Here is a 23796-nt window from a genome sequence, read left to right on the forward strand (position 1 = left end):
GAACCATTCTGTCTTCCTCACGTTTCCGAGGAAGGAGCTACTGGGAGGTGGCAGAAGGTAATAAACAGATAAAGGGCAAGTAAGAGATTTTTTCCTAAGTTATGAGTATTTCTCGACTACTCAAAATTTGTCACTTACGAATGAATATTAAGGACCCAAACCTCTTGAACAGAAGACGATTCAATCTCTTCTTTGAAACCCTTGTGGCAAAGCACCTTCTGCTCATTTGCTTAAGCCCCCACCTTCAGTCTAGAACATGCTTGTGTGTAACTTTACAGGCCCAACCTTAGTTTCGAGTATCAAACCTCAGAATGATGCCTCTTCCCTGACAATTCTAAGCACAGTGCTTCACTCCTTTTCGATTTATCACACCAGACTACGATTTTCTTCATTGCTTTCCCCAGTTTCTCATTCTGTGTTTTCTATTTATTATTTTTGACTCATATCTACGAAGCATGACCTCAATAGTGCATCTAGCTTTTAATTTCTGTTGTATCACTGGTATAGATTTAAAATGAGCATGAACATAGTCATTGTCCTCCAAAAACTCAGATGACTTCAGATAGAATGACACTGGCAGAGACTCTCTGAACCATGGCTGTAGGACCGTGATAGGATGGCTGGTTTTGGTCGAGGCGCTGGCTGGAAATAGCCTGGAGACCCAACAGGTTCCATTGCTTGTGAGGGACGGGCATCTATCTTGCCATGCTCCCAGAATCCAGGTTTCTAATATGTAGCATGGAACTCCATTCACCTACACTGTTCAGTCACGTAGGCCATCGCACCCCCTCCCAAAGCTCGCAGGTAGAGGGCATGACTACAGGCCTCAGGCCCTAGGGATTTACATACTAATGAAGGCCAGAGGGTGGAGCCAATTAAGCATTCTTTCCCAGACCCTCCCCCTTTCTCCTTCCCTATTTAACTCAGATCTGCCCTGAGTTTCACATCCAGATCCATCTACCATCTACCATGAAAATAAATCCTTTTGGAACCATGGACTTTCTCATGTCTTTGGGGTCCACCATGGGAAAACATGGAGAAGGTCTTTAATGCCAAGCTGATGCAGCCATCACACTGCTGAGTCTGCTAAGCGGGTACAGTAACCGAGTCCCTCCCACAGTATACTGCCGAGGCCTCTTTCTTCTCTCCCTCCTCATTTATCTAGGCAGTGGGTCGGCCAGGTGCATGCCCACAGTCCCCCAGTCTCAGTCCTTCCGTGGCTTCTCAACAGTCTGAGAGTCCAAGGGCTTGAGACCAGTCAGTCCCGGACACCTCCTGGCCCGGGGATCCCCAATCCAAGAGATCTGCATCCCTGAGGAACTACCAGACTGAGTGAGAACTCCCCTGCTGGGCAGGGCCTGTAGTACCCACCAGGTGCCATTCGTGGAGTAAACTCAGTCAAGATTCCCGAGTTCCAGTCTCTTTGGAGCTGTGGGAATCCCAACAGCCCAACAAGATTCAAGAACCCACGCCAGTGCCCACATGTGAGCTAATCATTCCCCGCACATGGCTAGCATCAATGATGGGGGTGTGTGTTGTTAGATGTGTTGGGACAGAGGGGAGGAGAGAGGAAGACAAAACTTTTCTAAAGACAATTCAGAATGCTCTGAAGGTCATGACTGAGATGAGGGTGGCTGCAGAGAAGGTTGAACAGTTTTACAAGAAGATTAGGGGGAAATCTAACAAATATAAGAAGGAATCCAGGGCAAGGCTGGAGAGAAAGTTTAGCAGTAAAGATCACTTGCTGCTCTTGGAAAGGACAGGGTTCAGTCCCAGCCACCACAAGACAGCTCACAACCCTCTGTAACTCTAGTTTCAGATGATCTGGCATGTTCTTCTCACCTCTGAGGGCACTAGGCACACATGTGACACACACATACAGGAAGGCAAACACACAAACACATAAGATAAGATGAAGATAAGATGAGTAAATCTGAAACATGGATTTTTGGTTGTTTTAGTTTTAGTTTGTTTGTTTGTTTGGAGTTGAAATTTAATCCCAAAATAGTAATTCAACATTAAAACTCATACTACTTACAAAATAGATCAAGGGAGTCACTACAGAAATGAGAAACGTCTCAGAGATGAATGAAGATAAAAACCAACATACCTAAATGTGAGGGATACCACAAAAAGGTATAAGGGAAACTCAGAGCTAAAAACAAATGCATTAAAAGTAAGCAAGATGCAAACCAAGGCTGTCAGTTCAGAACCAAGAAAACTAGAAAAAGAAGAAACTAAACCTACGGTCACAGAACAAGAACAACAACGACAACAAATTATTAAGCTTCAGAGAAGAAATATATGGAGTAGAAATGACAAAAACAAGAGAGAAACATTATAAATTCAAATTTGGTTGGTTGGTTCTTCAGAATGATTTTCTGCCGGATTAGAAAGAGAGGAAACGCAGGGAGAGGAAGAAAGAACAAAATAACCTAAAAATCAGAATTGAAAGTTGGCACATCAACATGAATCCTGCAGAACCAAACATGAGCTATAAAAGAGTACGCTGAATAATTAATTGTACTGCAAAACAGAAATAACAGCTAAGATAAAGTATTTTTGGCGAGAAATAATTGATAAAGAATAAATTAGTAAAAAATAAAAAAAAATAAAAAATCTGACTAAGACTTTATAACAGGTAAGGAGATTAGATCACTCATCTTAAATATCCCAACAAGAGCGACCCAAGCTCAGGAACTGGTGTCCTTGTTGATGAAGTCAGAAAGAGTTTTGACAAAACTGAGCAGGCTGTCAAGGTGCTGCAGCGGGTAAGTATGCTTATGTTGAGTCTAATGGCTTGAGCTTAATTCCTGGAACCCGTATGATAGAAAGAGAGAACCGGCTCTTCCAGCGTCGTTTTTCTCTGGGCTCCACAGGCACGCTGTGGTACCCATGCCCGCACACCTATTCAGACAAGATTAAAATAAAGGAATTAGGATTTGGAGGGAGGGTGGGAATGAGTCTGATTATCATTCCACAGACATTTAATAAATTAAATAGAAACACTTTCCACCTCATTCTGTAAAGTAAAAATTACCCAACCATTAAGGCTAGACAAAGACACCACAGAACAATGACCTTCATAGATAGAAGGCAAAGTTCTTAAACTATCAGGAAAACTGAATTCCCCCATAGACGATCACGCTGCATTACTTCTGTTTTCTACTTACTATTTCTTTTTTAACTTCACTTCTATGACATGAGCTTTTAAGGTTGCAAATCATGCTTAGCAGAGTCTTCAGCCCTTAGACTAGTTTCTTGCTCCCTCAAAGGTAGCTGGTAAATATTTATCCATTACTTTGGTGATGAAAGCTCTTTGGCATCCAAATAATCAGGAACATGTGTAGATGTACAGCTGGAACTTATTCCTGGAATACAAGGATGGTTTCATATATAAAAAAATTAACCAGTGCAATACATTACAACTCAACTCTTTCAAACACCACTTTAAAATTTTAACACCTTTTAATAAAAAAAATACTCAATATACTAATGATGAAAACAGTGTCCACAAAATTAAACACGTACATGCTTTTTAGTAAAACCGTTCTCTCTGTAATTTGATTCTGCCTCATCCAGCAAGTTGACCGTCTGAACAGTATGAAGATACAAGACTTGCAGAGCAAGAACAGATCATCCCAGCAAATTCGCTTTGGACCTCATCAGCATTGTCCTTTAGGTTTTTGCCTGACAAGCTTCAGACTGAAACTGCATCACTCATTGTCTTGAATCTCAAGGCCACCAGTGAATTGACAGATCTGAACTGACAGCCTTGATAATTCTACATGTCAATACTTTATAGTGAATTGTCCTGGTGGCTTATGGTTCAACTTCGAGAAGATTTTTCTTGCCTATTGTCTTCCATGGTCACCTGTGAAGTAGACTTTGGTATATATCCATCTTTTTTTAGTGGCAACAATCCCTCTCTACTGAGACTTGTTTTGCTACACAATGGCCGCAGAAGTTGGTTATTTTGGACAGTGTAACCTCCCTTAAATTAATTATGCACACATACTTATTTGTTTAGCCTGTTCAATTGCCCTTAACTACTTTTTGGGACATGTCCTTCTCAGCTTCCTTGGTCTCTACTCCTGATGTGTGCTGTGTCAGTCTACCTTAACTAAAAGGTCAGCACAGTGAGGCCATCTAAAGCAATAGGGATTGTGAGCTAAAAACTACTAGATTAAAAAGTACTAGGAAGGCACAAACTCAAGAAAAAGAAATCAGCGTTTGAATGTGGAAGATATGTGTGATAAATAAAGGACTCAACTTGCGTCTGCTAACTGAGAATGATGACATTTGAAAGCCAGTCTGAAGGTGGATGATCTGTAGAGAATGCAGAGAGAGATCCTAGCTCCTCCTAAAAATTTTCCAGAATAGAGAAGCAACAACAGAAAAAAATGCCAAAGGAAGGCATGGAATTAAAGGAAAGGGTTTATTATTAAATAGAAATCTCAAAAGAACTGATGACCCACTGAGGTGTACAATTGACAAGGGCATGTATGCTTAGCCTATGCAAATATGATCGAAATAGCCCTTTTTCCATGCACTTCCCCAGGTTAACTGGATGGCCTGAAGACCATGTTCTCAACAGATTTCCCTTCTAGAGGGTAAGATCCTTGAAGCTGAGTTGAGATCATTCATATCCACAGACTACCTGAAGCATTTGAATTTCTTGCCTTTTTGTGTCAGAAATAGGTGCTGAGAAATTGTTTTACTATATTTACTATATACATGTTATTGGAAGATGATGGTGATTTGTTCGAAGCCAATGTGGTTTCTTAGAAAGAAGGGTGATGGTTTTTACCAGTATTAGTCTCCTCTCGCACCATAACTTTCTCTCTTTTCATTTTTTTCTCATATCTTTCCTCCGTTCTGCTGCTAGACAGCAAATGGGCAACCATAATGATAACAAAATTGCCCTGAGCTACATCACAAACACACATTATTTATGATTTAAAAAAATCATAAAAAGAAAGACACAGGCAACCCTGTGGATGGTACCCAACCTCTTTTGCTATGATTGCTGATACTATAGCAACTCTGTGTTATTTATTGCCTTTGTTGAACAAAATCCCCACATTCCTTTTGTTACACTGTTTTTGGATTTCCCAGTGGTTTTCTATTTGCTTTGGCTTTGGATTTTTTTTTAATTTTTAAGTTTTTTGAAGTTTGGGCGTTTTGAATTCATTCCCAAATTTATCACCTTATATATACTTTTCTTATAAACAGGAATCCCTTAAAAGTTATCATTGACTTCAACTATTTAGATCTAATCTTGCCTAATTAGTCCATAGTTATCAATTAAAATGTACCTTTCTTCTAAACAAAGTATGAAACATGAGATTTAATTTATTTCTATGACTTGCTAGTTATAAAACAGAAATTAGCACCCCTCATTGAAATACGGCCAATACTTTAGTATCAGCTCAATCCCTCCTTCCACTTAGAAGTTTATAAATATCATTTTCCCCATGGATTCACAGTTCTTAATTTTGCTATCTCTTTCATCCTGGTGTCTTATAGATCTTTATCTTTTCACATTGTCTCTTTCCCATGGAGAAGTGGTTCTGTATAATGTTTCCTAGGCTTTCTGAACCCAATGTATGCTCAGTGAATGAAATAAATGCAGTAAGGAGAAATCAACGAGTGGGCAAACGTCATCATGAAGAGGAAGAGATGGAGACACCAGAGGGTTACTGTGCCATATCTCTCACGAGGAATTGGTAGTTTGGGATGAAATTAGATGACCCCCAAAAGAGAACCTTCTGCAGACACCTGGAGAAGAAAGTGTGTTAAGTCAAATAAGCCAGAGACGGGAAGACTAAGACTGCATTCTCTCATATGTAGAAGCTAAACAATCAGATCACAGAGACATGGCGGGATGAATAGAGTTTATAAGAGCCAAAGAGTAGAGGAGAGAGGATGGGGAGAGAGTGAATGGTGGAAACCCAAACACAGCATTAATGGCAGGTGAGGAAGGCTGTCTACTATATCTACCAGGATACATGTTAAAATAAACACATGAGTTTAAGGGTTTCCAACATTGACAAGTGATCATATTTGAGGATGTGGAAGTGCCAGCTACCTTGACCTGACTGCATTTGTCAGATTATAACCATGAACCCCCCTCCCAAATATGTATAGATACTAAATGTCAATTCAAATGTAAACCATCATTTTGTTTTTATTTTGTTTGTTTTAAGGACAAATTTTAAACTATTGTAAGCGCTGGGATGAATAGTCAAATGATAATTACATTTGCCAAGATACAGCTGATTCCAGAACTTGTTGTATGCTATTCCAGAAGAACTGGGTCCAGGGTTGTCTGTGTGCTTTGTGACTACCGTACTAGGCAAGTTGCTTTCAATGGCTGTCCCAAAGCTGGCTGAATGGGGAAATTCCAACTAGGCACACAAGTTAACTGCCTTGACTTGCTGCCTTGATTGCTGATTCAGAACACTACAGACTTTGTTATGCAAGTAAACCTGCTTTGTAGCCATGTATAGAAAGTCTAGGTAATTGTTGTTTAAGTGACAGGAACATATACCAAGGTATTAATAAGAAATATTCTGAGTTCCAGAATGCTGCTTTCTGTCCTCATTTCATGAGTACCAGATATAAGGATTATACAAAGATACACCCTTCTCCTGATCATTTGAAATGGGAGAAACTACTTTCAGCATAAGGATAAAACACAAAACTGAATTTTTATAAAGTTTAAGTTCTACACAGGGAAAACACTAGACACACTCCAAGAAGAGGATGTTATACAACTGTAACTGTGGAAAAGGAATATATATATATATACATATTATACATATGTGATATATATATATACATACATACATACATACATACATACATATATATATGTGTGTGTGCATGTCTGTGTGTATAAAAATATGTGTGTATGTATATGTACATACATATAAAATACATATTATACATATGTGAGATATATGTATATATAATATGTGTGTATGTATATGTGCATACATATGTGTGTATGTGCATACGTTTGTATATATGTGTGTGTATGTACATACATATGTGTATATATGTGTATGTACATACTCATGCACATACACACACCTCATCCTCCAGATGCTGTGCTAATAATGGTTTTGCAAAGACTTAATTCAAATACAAGGGAGTTAAAGTACTTTACTCTGAAGAAATATTTGTAATATTTTATACTTTTCTCAGGAAACAGACAGTCATAATTAAATACAAATAGTATCCACTGAAAGAGGCTTATGCATGGTTTTGTGGGAAAAATAATTAAGAATTGTAGCTTCCTGCTCTCAGCTCTATTTTTGAAGATAATAATAGAATGAAAACATAAAGCCGTGACTTAGAAGAGATAATTGTGTTTGTAAGTGTGTACATTCACACAGAACATGGGGAGGCATACTGTGTAGAAATAGTTTTCATTATGTAAGGCAAAAGGTTCAAGAGAATCTGTTGACAATTAATAATCCTGGGGGAATTTAATTGTTATTTTCCACTTTTGTGAGCCTCTCTCTGAAGCTCAGCAAGTAACTGATGAATCATTCAGTAACCAAAGAAAGAAGAAGAGAAAAAAACCACTCTATTAATCAGTGTTTTTGTGTATAGTTGGGTTCTCATTCTGACACCATTGTTTTCCCAGTGTCCAGGAAATAATTGCCAGGGAAGATTAACTATAGCCTGCAAATGAAAATAGGAATATTCAACAGAAGGAAGTACAAATTCCAAATCCCTAGGAGGAAAGTAACACACGTTTACAAAGAGATAACAGAGAAGGCTTAGCTGGTGTATGTGAAACTGTCCGACGTAGATGTTTAGGTAAGGTAGAAGAAGGTATGGATGATGGCCCCTAGGCTCCTGGCTTGCCACACTTGATATTCCTGGTGCTACTCAGCAAATGAAGGCAGCACATGACTAGTGTATTGGATACTTCTTTTGTCTCCCTGAGACAAAAATGTCTGAAAGAGACAATGAGGAAAGGATTAACTTGGCTGAAAGTCTCAGAGAGATTTCAGTCTATTGTGAAAGAGCTCATGGAGATAGGAACAAATGCTGTCTCGTCACATGGCTGTAGACTACCAAACAGAGAGAATGGGGCCTAAACAGAGCATCATATAACCTTCAAAGGCATGCCCCCTAGTAAGTGACTGAGCCAGGAGGTGCTACCTCCTGAAGGCTCTATATTGTTCAGAATAGCACCAAGGGCGAGAGGCTGAGATTCCAAATCACAGATCCTATTTCATCACAGTTCAGATTCAAACCACAACAAGGAGAGTACCCTTCCGGATGTGTCAAGTTTCAGCTTCCAAGATGTGTTGTCAAGTAAACAATTGAATAATTGGGGCTTGACCTCAAGCTGGGGGTTCAAGGGTGATGAAGGTGTTGGATAAGTCAACTGATACCATGGTGAGGATGAGTTAGCCTTAGAAGGGAACATAAGACACATAGGAGAGGCCTAGGGACAAATATTGTATGACAGGGGTGCCCAGATAGCATAAAAGAGCAACAAGCTAATTAGGACATGAGGAAGCAGTAGAGGGTCTGGTTATAACAGACAAGGAAAAGAAGGTTTCAGCCTAGTGGGTTGGAAGTCATGTGCAAACTTGTGGCAGATTTGAACGATTGGAAGGTATTGTTAAAAATTACCAGAGAAGCCTAGCTATTCAACTTTGTGCATATATTTTTTTATCCGTAAGTCGATTGCTTTTTAATTAAACTTCCAGTTACTAATTTGATGCATCAAAAGTACCAAGGCAAGGGAGATTTGGTTGGCAAATCGTTGCTGTGGAGTATGATGACTGGAATTCAGCACCTGGCACTCATGTAAAAAGCTGCCCGTAACACTGGGCATCTATAGGATGAGGCAGTCAGTCCAGCTGAGTCAGTGAGCTTCAGTTTGGTGAGAGATCTTGACTCAAAAAATAAGAATAGGGCTAGCTTGCTCCATGAGTAAAAAGTATTTGCCATAGAGCCAGAACACACATAAAAAGCTGGATGCGCCAGAACACACTTGTAATCTCATGGTTTGAAGGCAAGATGGGAGGAAAGGCAGAGTTCCCTAGAAGCTCACAGGGCTAAGTGTACAGGACAAAGCAGAAACAGTAGAAACAAAGGCCCTGCTTCAAAACAGAGTCTCAATGAGGAACTGTCTACATTGGGTTAGCACTGTGGGCATGTCTACGGGGGAGTGCATTAATTAAGTTAATTTGTGTGGGAAGACACAGCACACCACTGGTGGCACCATTCCCTAGGCAGGGGATCTTAAACTGTGTAACAGTGAAGTAGTGGAGATGAGTCCATTCATTTCTCTCTCTGCTCTTTACTGTGGATCTGGTGTGAACAGCCCTTAGAAGTGCCTGCTTTGACTTCCCCACAGTAGTGGGCTGCAACCTGGAATTGTGAATGTCTTTCTCTAAAAAGTTGCTTTTTGTCAGGCTATTTTTTATAATCAAATCAGAAATGAAACTAGAACACACAGTAATAAATAATAATAATAATAATAATAATGATAATAATAATGGAATCAATGGAACATACTTGACCTCTGCTGCGCTATTCACACATATGTACAGAGACACGCTTGCATATCTACATGAACATGTACCTACCTTCTGTTCAAAGGCATCCACATACAGAAAGATTAAAGATTTGTCAAACATTTTTATTTAATTATTTGAAGGTGGACAGTTCATCACATGATCACTCTCTGGATCTGAGCTTAAGTGATGTCAAGGTGCAGCCTCTAATAGACCACCACAAACAAATCCTAACCTAGGCAGGTCTTCTGGGGCAATGGTACTCACTCCTTTTCTGTTAATCTAACACTTCCAAACAAAAGCATCTAGCCAAGAAATTGTGTTCAATCTATATAATTCTGTGTTTTATATGTTGGTTGGCTTTTTTAAATGGTATATTCACATACTTCAAGTCTCAAGATTATACTCAAAGACAGGATGGTTCTTACAGTTCAGCATACAGTCAACTGGATATAGTCACCCTCTATGGCATTTCGAAACACACCTCTTGTACTGGCTGGTTTTGTGTGTCAACTTGACACCAGCTGGAGGTTATCACAGAGAAAGGAGCCTCCCTTGAGAAAAATGCCTCCATGAGATCCAGCTGTAAGGCATTTTCTCAATTAGTGATCAAGGGTGGGAAGGCCCATTGTGGGTGGGGCCATCCCTGGGCTGGTAGTCTTGGGTTCTATAAGAAAGCAAGCCAGTAAGCCGCATTCCTCCATGGCTTTTGCATCCACTCCTGCCTCCAAGTTCCTACCCTGTGTGAGTTCCTGTCCTGACTTCCTTTGGTGATGAACAGCAATGTGGATGTGTAAGCGGAATAAACCCTTTCCTCCCCAACTTACTTCTTGGTCGTGATGTTTTGCGCAGGAATAGAAAACGTGACTAAGAGACCTCTCATTAGAAACAATTGGCCAGTGGGTTTTCTCCTGCATTCAGGCATTGTGGTGTTTGAGAAGACAGGACAGCTGTGGTAAATCTTTTATAAAGTGACTCCTGGAAATGGCTTTTTATTATAATTTTCATACAATTCCCTTTTTTTGAATGCCCTCACTGAATCTGATTCTCATTACAGATACTATATTCTACACAGCACAGTGCTTCCAAGCAATTGGCACAGAGTGATTTACACGGATAAATTGGTAGACTTTCTAGATGTTATGGACCTGCCTCTTCTCTCTGCCATCTAAAATGTGAATTCAAGTGTCATCGGACAATACCACTGACATGAGCAAGGGTCCTCTGTGAGAGGACTGCACCATAGGACAATGAGTTTCCACCTTGTACTATCTGAAGAGCAAATTTCAAGTAGGATATAGCTAAGACTACTTCTCTACCATCTGAGACACAGGAACAGTGGAAGTGTAAGTCTACCGAATGCAGGTGATGTACATGCCTGGATCCCCCCCGCTACCAGCCCAAACCTTTGCCCCTCTTATCTGACCTTTTGGGGTGCTCTCCTATTCAGAAACTACCTTTTCATGAGGCCTGATCCAATCTTTCCAGTGCTGGAAACAGTACTACACAAAACACACAATGATGTGGCCTTGTGTCTGGTGAGCTGAGTGAGTGTAATGAGAGGAAGGGCTACAGAAGCAGTGAGAGGAAGTCTGATCTATTTCTATTGATAATCATATTAGCTGCTTATCACTGAGCACCAGCTGCCCATGGGTGCAGAATTCCATATCCCTTATGCTATGATGTCATCATCACAAGTGACCTAAGTAATCAGGTGGGAAAGCCCACTCAGGGTAGATGACATCCTCTCCTGGGTAGATGACATCATTCCCTGCGTGGATGACATCATCTCCTGGCTTTGAGTCCTGGACTATATATAATAGGAGAGAAAGTGAAGTGAGCCCTTGGATGTCACCAGCTGCTTCAGGTTCCTGCCTTGACTTTCCTGGAATTGATAGACTGTACTCTGGTATTATAAGCCAAATAAGCCCTTTCTCCCTCACATTGTTTTTCATGGGGCAATCTATCACAGCCCCAGAAACAAAAGTAGAACAACTTATGTCAGAGTTTACTTTGAAAATAATAGGTTTTAATAAACAAGTACAGCATAGAAACAGATCAAACTTTCGAAACTGGCTGACTAAAGAACTAGGAAAATTCTCCTTACCTTCTGAGCCTGAAATCCTTGTTAAAAATGGGAGAGCACTTATAAAAACATTTACCACACCAAGCCTTGCAGTTATATCAATAAGTATGACCCAGTACGTAAACATGTTTAGTACTAAGGTTCTAAGAAAAAAACTAAGGCATACATTCATCAAAGTTAAGTTGTGGGAACCAATTCCCATTGTCTCCGTGCTACTAATGCTACTTGTGATCACGAGGCAAAGGAAGAAAGGAACAAAGGAGCAGGCTCAGTTCCTCTGTGGGTTCCTGGGTGATCGCTCACCACTGGGAGCCCCTAATGAATTTCCTGGCTTGCTTTCCTTTTATCATGGTCATATGTCACTGGTCAATAGGTCGCCCTGTAGCACGAGGTTTAATCATGCTCTAGTAATTAGGTTTTTCTTTCCTGTGATAAGGAATATTTTTAATGTAATTACCTAATGAGAACAAGCAAATGTGGCTGGATCCTAATTGATAAATACCCATGGGTACCAAAAAGCACTAAAGACCATCTGCCCTGAATTTTTGAGTAGCTACCAATTTCAAACCTTCACCATGACCAAATCAATTCAGAGCAAAGGATCTGTATGTGGGGTACTGGAGAGAACTCAGGTCTGCTTCACTTCTGTGAGCTGATGTTTCAAGAAGCCAAATGCTTTGTTGTTTTGCTTTTGAAAGCTGGTAAAAGAGTGAACACCTAATAGTGATCAGTATAACTTGCTTTCTAATAGAACAAGTCACCAGCCAGTAGGTTACTAAGCTCAAAATGCCTAAGACTGGGTTTAATAATGAAAACAGAATTAGGTAACGCAGCAGTGGGGTGGGGTGGAAACAATGCCAGATTACTCAAGAGTCTGGAATTATTAGTTTTGGACAAAGTCACTTATACCCACTGTCTGCTGTGTACTATAGAAACAAGCTTAAATTCTATGCAGGTGGCTGGAGACAGGTGCGTCCTGGCACGGATAAGCCGTGCTGTCAGTCAGTACAAGGGTCAGCCCAGGTGGATACCCCTCTGTGTACACTCTGTGCCGAGCTCTGGGTTAACTAACTGCACCAGCCAGTGCATTGTGCCTCAGAGATGGTCCTGGGCTGGTTCCAAGTAGCCGAAGCATTGGGGCATTTTGTCCTCTGATGGTAAAAGTATAAAATATGGCCAGGAAAGAAAGACTTTGCCACCATCGCCATTGTCACAGCAAAGAAGAGAACAGAAGATGAAAAGAGCTGAATTCCAGTGATAGATTTGGGTTCTGGTTTCTGACAATTGCTCATCTCCACCTTGCTTTGATGGTCTGTGAAGTCAGTGTACCTCTCACATCTGTCACCTCACTTTGCAGATACCAGTTCCAGATGTAAGCACTGCACAGATAGTTACAGTTTTGTTGTTGTTTGTTTTGTTTTGCTTGTGAAACTCCTTTTCCTAGGTAATAAACATCTACTTCTAGAACTTTCTACCTGTAGAAACTTCTACCGCTAGAACTCTCGGGGATTTTACGAACATGCCATTTCTTTGTGATAAAAGCTTAACAAGACTTAGCATGTGTCAGAGAGTAAGCTGACACCGACATTAAACCAGAAAAGGTGACAGGTCTTTACAGGATCTGTTTTTCTCATTTCCTCCTTCACATTCTGTCAGAGGATAGCGCAAGCCAACAGTTTGGTGACGGTAACACTAATCCCCCTTTAGTCTCACCGCAGGATCTTCTCAGGACCCTTTCCTAGCTTAGGGCACAACTTGAACTTCACTCCAGACTGAGGCTGCCTGCGGGTTCTTAGCAGGAGCAGAAATCCAGGAAGATATGTGATGTTCAATCATACAAAATGGTCTCTGAAGGAACAAAAGGGACACAGAACGAGAATATTCATCAGATTTGGGGTCCATGCAAATATTCACCATGTGCCTTCGTTAACCCTTGTCTTATGTCTAGGAATCTTTTCTGAGGTTTTTGGAATGCTCTTACGTTAAGTTGTTTTCATATAGATGTTATTGGTTTTGGGGCTTATGTGAAATCTCCTCTAGGTAAAACACACAGCCGAAACTATCCCTTCACTGAGACTCTTCTTACAGCCTTTTTAATTGCACACTGTTGGATAGAATAGCCCAATTGTTTGACAGCTAGCAGGTGAACTGGATGAGAGTAGACACGCTTGGAGTTAAAGTTTACAGTGTGTCACAGCACATGCCGGATTAAAAATAACAGCACAGACCGAGAGAGATAACACCAAATGGCTGCTAAAATTTTTGACAATTTGGAATTTAGTGGACGGTAAGTGGTGGTCAGTTTTTGAACACCGCACACATTCATTTCTCCAAGTGAAAGTATTCCCACTGGAGAATTCCTGGCAGATCAGATCTGAGTGCAGGGGATTCACAGGGAATTCTTCTGGGAACTAGGTTATATAAGGGGCAGAATGCAAAAGATTGAAATCCGTTCTTCAGGGAAATATTGCAACAGCAAAGTGAAATGTACACTTATCAAAAACTCTTGATGACATATAAGGTCTTTATGGTCCCAACTTTTAAAAACTCCTCTTGGATGTGAGTTATGTCACTTGTACAACCATATCCTTGAGGTTTGTCCATAAAAGGGATTTCTTACACTAAAAGATCATTCAAGCACAACCAGGATAAGGATGGCAGACATGTGGCAAGTATAACTCAACTTGCCTGCTCCCCCGACATGAAGGAGCTTGTCCCATCGTGATATGCTGGCTAATGTCCCCCCGCCCCCAGAAGTTTAGTCAAACTACCTGGAGACATTCTTGTGAAGATATTATTTGCATGTGATTAACATTTGCAATCAATAAACAGACTTTAAATAAAATGCATTCTTTCCACGATAGAAGGATTCTGCAATCAAAGGCCTTAGGAGCTGACTTGGGTCCTTCAAACTAGAAACAGTGCTCAAGACCACAAGCACACAGCACAGTCCCAGTCAGGGGTGAGGAGGAAGGCACGGGGCTCGCCTTGTAGCTCCTGGAGTCAGGGATGTAACAGCAACACTTCCTGAATATCCTGCCTCCTTCCCTGATTCTAGACATTGGTTACAGGAGCCGCTTTCTCAAAGCGAATTTTCTATCTAAATATACAGACAAATCATCTATAAGTAAAATAAAGTCATAAAATTCATAGGGGATGTACATGTGAATAAGTGAACTGAAGAGACTGTCTCGTGTGTGTGTGTGTGTGTGTGTGTGTGTGTGTGTGTGTGTATTGGAGAACTCTGACTTATAGTATACCAATGAGCCCAGATGTAGTCTTTTCTTAATGCTTTCTCCAGGCAGCCATGACTAGTCAATTAGAGATTGCTTTCTCCAGGCAGTCATGACTAGTCAATTAGAGATTAGGCACTCACCTGTGACTACTTGCCATTTCTGTGTGAAAGATCCTGACATTTAAGGTAATAGCATCAGGCATACTTGTACACTGCAAGCGTCTCTTTTGCAATCTCTGCAATTACCTTTGTCTTTTAACTGTATCATACTTGTTCTTTAATTGGCTTACTTAAGTCAAATAGCCTCCTGGATTTATTACATGTATTGCAGAATTTTTTTTCAGTCTTCCAAGAAGACCTAAAACCACAGAGATGACTCAACATCAAAGCTTATTTTATAAAGTGACTTCTATGAACTTCCCTTGACTTCACGTAACCCAGACGATTGCCCAAAACATGGGCTTCTGCTTCTAAAGCATCGTGAAGTCATCCTTGGATACATGTCATCTAAATGTGTCCTTACTTGAAATCACATGGCATCTTCAGCTAGGATTTCAAAGACCTGACTGAGACTCTGAAAAGCCCTCGGGATCTCTGAGAGTCGGTGTCTTCATCAGAATGTGATGCGTGGGTTCAGATGGCTTGCTTCACTGTCTCTCTTCCTGGTGGGGAAGTTGTGATTTATAGGAGCTGGGAAAGAGAAAACTAAAAGTGGATGCTTAAGGTAGCATCAAGGTTCAGCTGGAAAGCAAGTTTGCATAGTGTGCTACCCTCCGGTGATTCGGCATCCCTAGGTTTCACTGTCCTCCTCAATTCCAAAACTTCCAGTTGTGGTCTGAATCACTGACAAACCAATACATGGGTGAATCTTTGAAGTTTATTTTATGTAGCACTACGTTGTGAATGCTTTGTCATAGTGTCCCAATTTTTAATTTTGAAATGTTTCAAGTATTTAAAAGGTACAGTGTGTTTTCTAATTTTCTGTTCAACATTTGCATGAGATGAATCTACAGTGGTAGCTGCTTCTACCTGGGTCAAATATCCTTTGCCAGTTTCTCCAACATTATTCAGTTTTAAAGTACTGTTGATTCCAAGTTCATAGCCCAGTGAGCTCATCAGTTTCCATGAACTTAAGGAGAGAGCTATGATGAGGATACAAATGGTCAAGGAGCCTTCTCCTGCCCAAAAGAGTCCACCACTCTCTCTGGGCTAGCCATTATGGCTAAGACCCCAAATTCATTATGTTATAATTACTTTACATGGCCAGGGTTACCCATCTCAGCCACCTCTGTCCTCAAGCATCTCTGTAGATCTCTGCCAGCTACCCCATTGGTCCAGTTACCTGCCCAAGTCATCCTCTATTCTTTAAACTCCCATATCTAGTGGCACCTTATGGTATCATATGTCTCTGACCTCAGAGACATGTGTTAGTCACTGACCTTCTAGGTGTAATGTCTACCTTTTCAGACTCTGATAATTACAAGGATCCCCTGTGTATCTTCTTTTCTATTCTTCCACCTATAATTCACTTCCCTCATTGTATATAAAGAAAATTTCCTATCACTGAAACTGAGCTGTATTACAGTGCTAGGTTACAGCTGGCTGACTATTCAAGGCTTTCTGTTAATATTCTCAAAGGAATTTAATGAAATATCCCAGCCAAAAAGCCCAATTTTATATGGCACCTCACTGTTGATTGCTTCAGTCTGTCTCAAGCCACTACTCCAAGCCCAGGGTCTGAGGCATGTGCTCCTCAGATCCAGAATCTAGGTTTAACTACTCTCTTTCTTTGCTGGATCTTTACCTCCTACCATTCTGCTACCCAGTGCTTTCTCAACACATGGCAGTAGCAGTTTGTTCCACTCTGTATTTTCTATTAAGAAGCTTTTTAATAAAACTTTCACTCTTTGCTTGTGTCTGTTATGTGTGTAGCACCTTTCTCAGAAATTAAAGCCTCCCATCTTGGAGTTCCCTCATTAAAACACAGAATATATACAGGGAGGTGAAACTACAGAATGTTCTAAGAGGAAGTGAAAAAACTCCATCTTGGAGGGAAGCTCATTAAGCTGAGGAAGTAAACAACTCAATAGCTTCAGGAAGTCCCCAAATCTGATCAAATTCACTAGGCCCCTCTCCTCCCAAGTAAGTACTGCTGAAAGATACTCCTAGAAAAACTGAGCTGCTCAAAAGATTCAGCCCATCCATGCAGTACGGAGAAATCAGAGACTAGCCAAGCTGCCTGGAAGAGAGTCAGACCAATTGAATTACCTGGAATGGACACTCGCAATCTGTTGAGCTACCCGCAGGCTGTTTACTATATGTCAGACTTCCAAATTTTGTGATGAGGTCGGCTTTGGTGATGTATCTGTCTTTGATTCATTTCTTCCCCTGTAAGTAACCCCTCACTCACAGTCCTGTAAGCAACATCAATAAAATTCAATTGTTTCACCATGACCAACTTTGCTGGTATCCATACTTTGTTCTGTTGTCAGTTCCCTTTCTGGAGTGAGTGGACCTGTGTTCATGCCTACCCAGGAATAATGTCACAAATTTGTAAGCATTTTATTTCCTTGTCTATGGATTTGATTTTGTTTGAGAGTTGTGTGAGGGTTGTTGATCATGTGAGTCAAGTTTATTTTTTTGGCAGTGGTGAGATCCCAACCCTTACAAATATTTCTACTTCCCATAGCCACAGCCAACAGCTGGAATTTTAATGACAACACTTCAAATGTTGTCTCTGATCTTTGGAAATCTCAACAACATTAATAAAGCATAGAAGTTTATATTTAGCAAGCTTAGATATTTATTTTGGATTTAGATAAAGGTAGATAAATAGATGATAGGATAGATAGATAGATAGATAGATAGATAGATAGATGGTTAGTTTTAGTTTCCAAGTTGATAAAATCTGGAGTCATCTGAGAAGAAAGTTTTTATGAAGAGTTTTCTAGATTTGGTTGCCTGTACATGGTGTCTATGGGGTCTTGCTTTAATTGTGTAAATGAGATGAGAAGACCTGCCCACTATAGGGGTTACCATTCCCTAGGCAAGAGATTCTTTACTGTATGTAAGTAGAGAAAGAGAGCTGAACACAAGTAAACACACATTAATCCACAGTTCTCTGCTACAAGCATGGGTTAATTCATGGCTCTTTGCCACTGTGACTTCTTCACAAGGATGGACATATGTAACTTGAAACTGTGAACTAAAATAAACCCACTTTTCCTTAGGTTGCTTTTGTAGAGATATTTTATGATACTAGCAAGAAATAATTCTAAGACATTGTATTATTTAATTTTTGCCATTGCTTTAGCAAAACACATGACGAAAACAAAACAACAAAAACTGAAGAAAGATTTGTCTTGGCTTATAGTTAAGAAAGGCTATATTCTATCAGGGCAAGAAAGCATGTTTTTAGGAGTATGAAGTATCAGATAGGATTGCATCCATAGTCAGGAAATTGAGAGAGATAAAGTTGGTGCTAAGCTCCTTTTCTCTTTTCTCCCTTTTATCTCCAGTCAGGGTCCTAGCCTTTGGGATGGTGCCTCCTACATCCAGTGTATTTTCTTTCTCAGTTAAACTTCTATAGACTTCCAGACACCCAGAAGTATGTTTGCTAGGTGATTCTCAAACCAGTCAAGTTAATGACAAATATTAACAATCACTGGTTGATATTTGTTTACATAATAATAATTTTCATACAAATGTATATATTGGCACAATGATGAAGACAAAAATTATACAATTCATAAAAGTAACCTAAATATGTACAAATAGATGGATGGATGATGGATGGATGGATGATGGGTGGATGATGGATGGATTGATGGATGGATGGATGGATACCTATTTTTTTCTGATGCTGTGGTATAGGTATGCTGATAAAATCAATTCAATGAAGAAAGGGTTTATTCTGGCTCATGGATCAATTATACAATCCATCATGGTGGAAAGTGAAGGACCGGGGAGCTTCAAGCTGCTGGTCACATGGCATCCACAGTCAGAGAGCATAGTACGTGCATGCTGCTCAGCACTCTTTTACACTGACATAGTCCAGGATCCACAGCCTGTAATCTCAGCCACTCCAGAGGCCAAGGAAGGAGAATCACTGGTTCAAAGGTTGTCTGAGTTGCTAGGTCAGTTCAAGGCAGTCTTGGGTAACGTAGAAAGACCCAGTTTCAAAACATGGTATGCAGAAAGACATGAAGACAGAATATCATACATCTAAAATGAAACGTCATACACATATAATACACATACTCAGAGAAGGAGGTAAGATGCGGTCAGCGGACCTCTGGATCAAGTTACAAAGAGAGGGAATGAAGTTTAGTGATCTGTAGTTAATAACAGCATGTAATTCAAAATTCCTGAAGGAATACAATTTTTTTTTTACATCTCATGACAAAAAGTAGTCAGCTGCTGACGGCACATATTTATTACTTAATTTAATTGAATATTTCTACTATCATATCAAAACATGATACTATACCTAATAAATATACACAATTATTTGTCAATTAAAATAAATTAACCAAAATAAATTTTTGACAGTTATAATAATGAACATATTGACATGAGAGGAAACATTTACACACAGAGAAAGGAAAGTCAGGAGTAAAAAATAAAAATAAAAAGCTAGTATAGTTTCTTATGAGTAGCTTTGGTTTCAAAAAGTTCCCTCATGTCTTCTATTATCTTTTGTAACAAAAGCAAAAACAAAACAAGCCTCAAAGCAGATACTTTCATAATGTACATCTTAAGTCCGCAAGTAAGAGCTCCTTCCTTGTTGACTGCATTTGCTTTGGGCAGCTCTGCATCTGGGGTCTCATGACAAGTGATCAAATGCAACACTGGAGGGAATAGAGCCAGCCTCTCCAGGCAGCTTGCATAGGGACTGGAAATGAATGCTGTTGATATTTTGAGTTGTGGCCTTTCCTATAGTCACAGAGCCGCCGGGACAGGAAGAGAACCAAAATAAAACACACGCTCTGGGCCTGCATCTCATCATTCGGGACACGAAGATAATAAATGTTCATTTCTTTGAAATAAAACTTTTATTTCCTTGAGTGAGATGGAAAATAATGGTATTTTCATTTGAAACACATCCAAAGACCATCAATTCGTTTTATGTATCATTATTTAAGTCAACATCATTTTCTGTGTAGTGCGGAGCACACCACCCAACCGGCCATGAATATGATAATTTATTATAAGCAGCAGACAGAGTTTGTCATAGATACTACCAGGCTATATGGCCTAGGGCAAGGGGAGGTCAGGAAAGGAATTTTGGCTCTTCCAAACAAAGGTTGGCTGGGGGAGGAGGTGACATTTGCACCTACCTTTGAAGGATGGTTAGTGTTCCATCAAGCTTAGACTAGCCAGGTAAGAGCAATCAGCAGTGAGGGTGAATAAATAAAGGTGTATGAATTAGTATTAATTTTTCTCACTGTTCTTGGCTGATGGGGGGCCCAAGTATGAAGGAAGTAGCTTTTGCTTGTGTGGGCAGAGCTGATTTATCTTCTTCCAACAAGATCCCAGAGTTCAGATGTCCAGTTATTCACACTTCACAGTAAGCAATGAATCTAGCTCAATGGTGTTATTATAAAACTCATATTATTTGATTTAAAACTTCAAGGCAAAAATATCAGCAGAAGAGGTCATCGTATATTTATGCTAAAAGAACATGCTAGTTACAGAATGTTTTTAATTAATTAACTTTTAAGTTAACGTAGCAATTCGTGCTCTACGTGCGGAGTGTCAGAACTGTGTTTTAATTTACTTTTAAAACCTAGTTTCAGCAGATTAATTTTCATACGGGTAATTGACTTGTTTTCCTCTTAAAAGCTGTTTCTGTCATTTCATGAGATAATAAGTGTTCGTTAACAGTATAAATAATTTTAATAAAAAAACATCGCATCTGCTGCAAATAAGGCTGAAGCCATCTGCGGCGAATCTTCCACATCCGAATTAAAAATACGTGCCTTGTACTCAGCAGGTTTTGTCCTATAGAAGACGGTAAGATTATAGAAATCAATGGCCTTTTAATTTAACATCTTGAAGCAGATGAAATGAAAGACACATGTGAACTCAACAGCTATTAACAAATTCACGGTACACTTCAGACACACACACACACACACACAATTTCAAAATGTTTATATTTTGTATAAATACCGAAAAATTTTCTCCACAAGCCCCAACTTGCTCATTGCTCATGGACCATCTAACACGAAGCCATTTCAGCAATGAGGCCAAACTGAGCAGAGGCAAACACGAGTACATTCCTGCCTGGTGTTGCCTGCTTGAATTCCACAGGGAATTCCAATGTCATGTGTTTTTCATTTTAAGTTCTGCCTCCTTAAATGCTATTCCCTCCCGTTTGACTTTCCCCAATGTCCAAAGAATCTCTAGCAAATAGAAAATGCAAATATCCAATGGAGCCGTGGACACCTGCCCGTCCCAAGTCTAAATAACCTAAGCCTGAAGCAAATGAGTTCATTCAGTTCATTACCAAGCTAAGGTCAAAGTGCCAATGGTCAGAAGCCATAACTTCTTTATTCAAAAGCTTAACTGTGCTGAGCTCAGCTGATATCTCCAGTTTTGTTCTCTCTCTCAGAGAATCCACAGGAGTTGTCAGTCTATAAAGACAAACCTCAATACATCAGCTAGGCGGGTACTTGGATGAGGACTGAGATGAGCGGCCTTGGGTTACAAGGACGAGCGCAGAGATTATCAGCCTTGGGTTACAAGGACGAGTGCAGAGATCAGCCTTAGGTTAGCGTGAGTACTGAGATGAGCAGCTTCAGATTAGGATGAGTGCTGGGATGAACAGCCCTACGTAGGTTACTAGGACAAGCACTGGGATGATCAGGTGATCAAGAGGGAAGGTTAACTTGGGGTTTATAGCTTAGGAGGCCCTGTTCATGGAAGAGGCACCCAGTACCTTAGGCCTTGGCTAGGAGACAATATAACACGACGGGAGAAACCTGGAGGTGACACATTTACCTCACTGTTGGGGCATGTAAAAGAAAGAGAGGAAGAAAGTGGGGTCCCAGAAACATTTTCAGGACATACCTTCAACAACCCAAAGGCCTCCCACTAGACTCAGTGTCTAAAGTTTAAACCCCCAACAATGTCACACTTGGAATCAAGCCTTTAAACATGACCCTTAGAGGGATGTTTACAATCCAAAGTACGAGAAACATTCAAGATGAAAAGTCGCCCACTCACCTTCTTAAAAAAATGCTCCATCCCCTGACTTATCAACACGACACTCATCCAGAGTGTTTAATAGATCCTTCTACTTCTGGATTCTAATACCAACCAGGTAAATGCTATCCAGATCTAGTTTGATCACAGTTCTAAGAAGCAACTCTACTTCTGTAGCACAGCCCCGCGTACTCTTTCTATTCCATAAAGTCTTGTAGTGTTGCAGTTCCAGAGAGACAGCTCACTGGCTAAGAGCATTGGTAACTCTCCTAGAAGACTCGGGCTCAATTCCCGGTACCCACATTGCAGCAGCTCACAACCATTCGTAGTTACACTTCTAGAGGATCCAACGCTCTTCCGGACTCTGAAAGCACTAGGCATCTACATGGTGCATGAACATATATGTAGATCAAACACCCATGCACATGAAATAATAATAAAAAAAGTTTTGTTGTTTTTAAAGGTTTGCAGTGTTGGTTGGACAGGGAAGAAGTATGATGAGCAGAAAACACTGCTCTTAAAGCCTTAGCCAAGTCCGGTAAAGATGTGCCTTGGGAATGGGAGGCACACATTTACTAGTTACCAAAGAGATGATAAGGATTTAATTTTCAACAGAACTACCCAATTATCCACATTCTTTGCTTCCTCATTATGTATACACGATGTAGAATAATTAGAATTCAATCACTAACATGGAATTCAGCTCTTCTCTGTAATTGCAATGCATCATGGAACCCCTTTCCCCATGAACTTCGTGGGTTGCTTTCAAATATTCTCAGAAATATTAATCATGCTTGAAGAGTAAACAGCACACAAGCTTTCCCTCTATTGAGCTTTGCTTTAGATGAAGCTTCCTCATTTTGCTTTTGTGTTGTCTATAGGTATGTTTTTAATTTTTCCAAAGCCTGTTTTTAATGATAGTTCTTAAACACTTTAACATCCCTTGTAGCTCACCACCCACCAGAGGTGGTGGAAAAGAAAGAATACGGGGAAGTGGACCTGTTTAGAAAGGTTCTTTGAAGCAACTCCCATCTGTGTTGTCTGAAAATTGGCAGTTCAGTTCACAGGTTAGAAGCAGCAGCTTGATCCACTCGCAAACTTCATAGACTCACCAGCAGTCCAGTTTGGTAGAGTCAGGAGAGCAAACATGTATCAGCAGCGGTGGCAGGACCTATCAGAGACAGCCAGGCCTCAGCCTAGGCACAAGCCAGCAGGAGGGACCAGGAGGGACACCAGGGGAAATTCTCTGCTGTGCCTCTCTCAAGGAAGCAAAGATCGGCAAAGACAGGAGATGAACAAGCATTGCACAGCTAGCTAACCCTATAAGAAGCCTAGCTCAGCCCCTGTCACTGTCAGTTGAATCCTTTTTATACTCTGTGCAAACATCAGGTATTCTTCATGTCTCTTGCCTCATCAGATGTGTCTATCTCAGCTGGTATCACTATGGCAATCAGCCCAAGTCTGCACAGGTGGCAAGGAACGGCAGCACACCACCAGAAGTTTTTTGATGTGTTTCTCTCCATAGAGGCCCAACAAGTGGAGCTCAACTACACAACATAAAGTAGACCAATACATGTGTGTCATTAGCAAAAAAATCCTTCATCACGTGTCCTTTCACGTGCTTGCTGTAGCAGAACATCCTTTATGAGTCTGCCTTGGTCTTTCACCTGTGTCCACTTCAGCCAAATGTTCCTTCATGTGTTTACCCCAGCAAA

Source organism: Grammomys surdaster, unplaced genomic scaffold, assembly GCF_004785775.1.
Source record: "Grammomys surdaster isolate TR1022 unplaced genomic scaffold, NIH_TR_1.0 125878, whole genome shotgun sequence".
NCBI classification, from domain to species: domain Eukaryota; kingdom Metazoa; phylum Chordata; class Mammalia; order Rodentia; family Muridae; genus Grammomys; species Grammomys surdaster.